Raw genomic sequence first — 5,104 nt, 5'->3', positions numbered from 1 at the left:
CGGGGCCGCAGGAGCAGTAGGTGCAGCGGCTTGGTCGCGACAGGTGCGCTGAGTAGAGCGCCGGGACCCGCGGCAGGGCTCATAGCAGCGCAGAGGAAAGACGGCCTGGAGCCAGGTAAGGGCCTTCTCTCTGCACGGCCGGAGAGTGCGCGAAGACCCCGGCTTTCCTCCACACACCCTCTTCCTCCCGCGACTTCTGGGGCGGGGGGGACACCGGGAGCGTGAGCCCCTCTCTCTTCGAGGTACGGGGTCGGAGAGCCTCGGCGCGCTCCTGGCCGCTGGGGACTGCGCGGGACTCGGGAGGGCTTTGTAGGGCTGAGCCCCTGCTGCCGGAGGGCGGGAGCTGAAAGGACCTCCTCCTCGCCCATCGGGAACGCTCCTTTCTAACTGTATACTTTCTTTGGTGTGGTGGAGGAAGGTGACAGATAATCAGAATTGGAAATACCCTCTCAGGGAAGTATTTTAACCTTTAGCTGCTCCTTTTCCCTTCTTCGTTTTCAACCATTCCCTCTCTCTTCGATTTTTCTCCCCTTCCATTCCGCCAACTGAACTCTAAGACACTTAACACTTTTGAAGTATGTTGAGTATATAACAGTCCTTGCAGCTGGATGTGTCGTCTCCGAATCACTATCGTGTATATATCGCTGGCGCCTGTCACCAACATATGTAGGTGTTCCTGTAACACGAACACCCCTGGCTACACGTATTAAGGCTCGAAGTTGTAGGTGCTAGGAGCAAACCATCTGGCACCCTTCCTCGCCTCCTTATTGGTGCTTCCAAGAAGGAGTTTAGCTGATCCTGGTGAGAGATATTTGAACTACTATTGTCTTGCACCTAATTGCAGCTTTCAAAAGTCTTCCTAATCCAGAGGGTTCTATTGAGTTGACTTTTCCAGTTAGTCCAAGGTACTCACAGTTTTTAAGGCAGCGCACCGTTTGGGGGAGAGGTATTTTGCATTAGGTATTCTTTCTTTTTTGCTCTTAATTTAAGTGGTTAAATGACTCCATCTTTGGGCAACCTCCTCGAGTTCCTTCCCACTGTGGGAGCTTTTCTGACTTCTCAATAAATCTTGCTTTAAAAAAAAAAGGAGTGTCTTTTATTTACGTAGTTATTAATGCTATTCACACATTATTTCAGGAACCATGAAATAACGCTTTCTTCTGAGGGCTGATGTAGACACAAATGAAAATGACCCTCAACAAACATTTTCTAAGTTCCTGTGAAGGTATCGCCTGGATGAAAGATGATCATATTTTAGGCAGAACTTCAAGAAGTTATAGAGTTGGCAGGAGAGAAAGCAAAACAACCACAAGTGTGTATGCATGTATATTTTCGTGCTTTGCTCTGATAGAAGAGCACAGCAAAGCAGGATGGCTCAAACCTTAATCCTAGCACTTTGGGAGGCCAAGGTGGGAGGATCACTTGAAGCCAAGAGTTTGAGACCAATCTGGGTAACAGAGTGAGACACCCTGTGTCAAAATAAAAAATTGACTGGATGTGGTGGTGTGAGCCTGTAGTCCTAGCTAGCTACTTGGGAGGCTAAGCGGGGAAGATTGCCTGAGCCCAGGAGTTCAAGGCTGCAGTGAGCTATGATCACACTGCCATACTCCAACCTGGGCAACAGATGAAACCCTGTCTCTAAAAAGTAAAAATAATATAGAACATCAGAGAACATGATACTAGGTAATTTCTTTAGAAACGTATTTCATTCTTTGGACAAAACAATTATTGAATGCCTCTTTGTGTCAGTTCTACTGTGGATTCAACGTTCCCAATGTCCCTGCCTTAAAAGAGCTTAAAAATCAAATGGGTTAGGAATCTATAGATACAGTTTATAGTATTAGGTCATTTCTTTCTTTCTTTCTTTTTTAGAAAGCAGGATTTATTGAGAAGACAGAAAAGCTCCCACAGTGGGAGGGGACCTGAGAAGGGGCCGGTATTATGTCATCTCTATATTGGAGGTCAGCCCAGGGTGCTACAGGAGCACAAAGAATATAGGTTTTTTGGTGGTGGTGGGCTTTTTTACAACCAGCACCACAACCAGCTAATTTTTTATTTATTGTAGAGACGAGGTCTCACGATTTTGCTCAGGCTGATCTTGAACCTCTGGGCTTAGGCAATCCTCTCGCCTTCACCTCCCAAAAGTGCTGGTATTACAGGCATGAGCCACCATGCCCGGCCCACAAAGAATACAGAGTTTTAAAAAAATTTCTTGCTGGGCTCAGTGGCTCAGCCTGTAATCCCACGCCTTGGGAGGCTGAGGTGAGTGGATTGCCTGAGCCCGTGGGTTCGAGACCCGCCTGGGCAGCAAGACCTCATCTCTACAACAAATCAAAAAATCAGCCGGCCACGGTAGCGCATGCCTGTAATTCCGGCTACTTGGAAGGCTGAGGCGGAAGGATCGCTGGAACCCAGCAGGTCGAGGCTGCGGTGGCCGGGAGCGGCCTCTGCACTCCAGTCTGGGCGACAGAGCGAGATTCCAACTCAAAAAAAAAAAAAATTTCTTCTTCTGTTTTTTCTTCAAAACAAACAACAAAAAACAATAACAAAACCCTTTGACTCATAGTGAGTGAGTCTCTTCAGTCGATGTATTTGTATCACTCTTACATTTCTTACCTTGTCTTCCTCCAACTCCATGGCCTTTTAAAGTTGAGATTAAACCCTGTCAGTTCTGTGTCAGTTCAGTAAATAATTGGGTGGGGCTATTTTCACTGTTCTGTATTTGACCGGAAGCACTATTATCAGGTAATTATCAAGCATCTGGGAAGAAAACAGTGTGTTGGCAACATTGGCAAAGCAGTGCCATTTTGTAAAAGCTACCTCATTGTATAACTTTGTTTAACTTGGTACACTCAGGCTTTGTTTCAATCTCTGGCTAAAGGTGGGGCCAAATACTTCTAAGAAGAGAAAGCTTCAGAAGTGAAAACAATCATTATATATATATATAATATATATATATACACACATATACACACACACACACACACACAGCACATCTTGGTGACAGAAGATCATTTTTCCTGCTAAGGTACCCTCAAAATATCAACCTCTTTTTCTTGGGTAGGGAAGACAGGGTGGGTAGGTGGGTGGAGAGGAAAGGGTCGGTGTTTTAAGATTCTTTGCAGTTTTGATGATTTGAAGTCTGTAGTAGTTTTGAGTGTTCTTCATACAACTGCAGGCTTTTATTAATTGCCAGCTGTGTGCCAGTGTTCCTGTATATGAAGGATGAACATGACATGGTCCCTTGTATATGATTATCCTTTTCATTTTTTAAATAGCGGTTTTGAATTAATAGTATAGATGGTGGTTATTTCACTTGATAATTTGAACCATGGTACTTGATGAACACATTTCTCTGACATTGCTTATCTCCTTTCTTTCTGTTTCCACTCTAGAAAAGTGGTCTCCACAGAAATTTTTGGAAAGGCAGCAGTTATATTTGCATTTATTTTGAGTATCTGTGTGATTATGTTGTTATCTTAGAATATTTTCTTAGCATGTTGAATTATTGTTTCTTAGGGTTTCAAATTCCTATCATTTCTCTGGCATTTTTCCAAGCATTAATGTAATTATCTTAGACCCCTGTATCAGAAAAGTTCATCAAAGACACACACATACAGACACATAAGAATGCTGAGGGCATGGGAGATTATTAGACATCTTTACCATAAATGGCCACCTAACCACAATTTGGGAAAATTTGTCATTATTTAAGTTTACAGCAAAACTAGTTGTCAAGCATTCTTAATTCCATGCACTATGAGATAGATGACTTCCATTTATTTATGTATTTGTTTCAGGGTCTCACTCTGTTGCCCAAGGTAGAGTGCAGTGTGTGATCATGGCTCACTGCAGCCGCAACCTCCTAGGCTCAGGTGATGCTTCTCAGTCAACTGAGTGACTACAGTTGTGCAGAAATTTATTTTATTTTACTTTTTTTGTAGAGATGAAGTCTCACTATGTTGCCTAGATTAGTCTCCAACTCCTGCACTTGAGTGATTCCAAAGTGCTGGGATTACAGGTGTGAACCACTGTACCCAGCCAGATGACTTTCATTTAGATTGGAATTGTAAAATTTCTTTAGATAGGAAAATGTGTAATGTGATTCCCAAATTAAAATTTCCATGAGCAAGGGCTGTTGTAACCAAGCAGGGTGGCTCACACCTGTAATCCCCCATTTTGGGAGGTCAAAGTGAGAGGATTACCTGAGTCCAGGGCTTAGAGACCAGCCTGGGCAACTTGGTGAGACCGCGTCTCTACAATAAATAAAAAAAATTAGCTGGGCATGCGCCTATGGTTCCAGCTACTTGGAAGGCTGAAGAGAAGGATCACCAGAGCCCAGCAGGTCGAGGCTGCAGTGGCCGTGAGCATGTCATTGCATTCCAACCTGGGCAACAGAGTGAGACTCCAACTCAAAAAAAAAAAAGAAAAGAAAAGAAAAGAAAGAAAAAGAAAACCTCTTTTCATAAAAAGGATGAGGTTTGACCCAATAAACAATCCATTATTCAGTATGTCAAATGATTTCTTGACATATGAAAATAGTTTTTAGAGATTTCACATGCCCTCTCATAAGAAGTCAACATGATACAAGAAAAACTTACTTTCTTTAGATTTTCTTTTAAAGAATGTATTAATAATACAACCCTGAAACTAAGAGCTTGCATCTTTTTTTTAGATTAAAAATATAATTTATAGCTGGGCTCGGTGGCTCAGCCTGTAATCCCGCGCCTTTGGGAGGCTGAGGTGAGTGGATTGCCTGAGCCCGTGGGTTCGAGACTCGCCTGGGCAGTGAGACCTCATCTCTACAATAAATAAAAAAATTAGCCAGGCATGGTAGTGCGCGCCTGTAATTCCAGCTACCTGGAAGGCTGAGGTGGAAGGATCGCCGGAGCCCAGCAATTCGAGGCTGCGGTGGCCGGGAGCGGCCACTGCACTCCAGTCTGGACGACTGAGTGAGACTCCAACTCAAAATAAATAAGTAAATAAATAAATAATAATAATTTATGCTGGGCTCGGTAGCTCAGCCTGTAATCCCATGCTTTGGGAGGTTGAGGTGAGTGGATTGCCTGAGCCTGCGGGTTTGAGACCCGCCTGGGCAACTTGG

General features: G+C 43.9%; 1 protein-coding gene across 2 annotated transcripts in view; it reads left to right on the top strand.

Annotated features, from left to right (window-relative positions):
* The first annotated feature begins 6 nt into the window (after positions 1-6).
* Positions 7-5,104, top strand: part of LIMA1 (LIM domain and actin binding 1) — a 113,614-nt gene continuing 108,516 nt past the window's right edge. For both annotated transcript variants that reach the window (XM_008062278.1, XM_008062277.1), the window contains exon 1: positions 7-115. The gene's annotated coding sequence lies outside the window, so the exon portion shown is untranslated. The remainder of the gene's footprint in view (positions 116-5,104) is intronic.

This window comes from Carlito syrichta, unplaced genomic scaffold (assembly GCF_000164805.1).
Source record: "Carlito syrichta isolate Samal-C Ts95f unplaced genomic scaffold, Tarsius_syrichta-2.0.1 Scaffold305684, whole genome shotgun sequence".
Lineage (NCBI taxonomy): Eukaryota > Metazoa > Chordata > Mammalia > Primates > Tarsiidae > Carlito > Carlito syrichta.
Note: the sequence above shows the minus strand (reverse complement) of the source record. Positions and strands in the feature narration are given on the sequence as shown.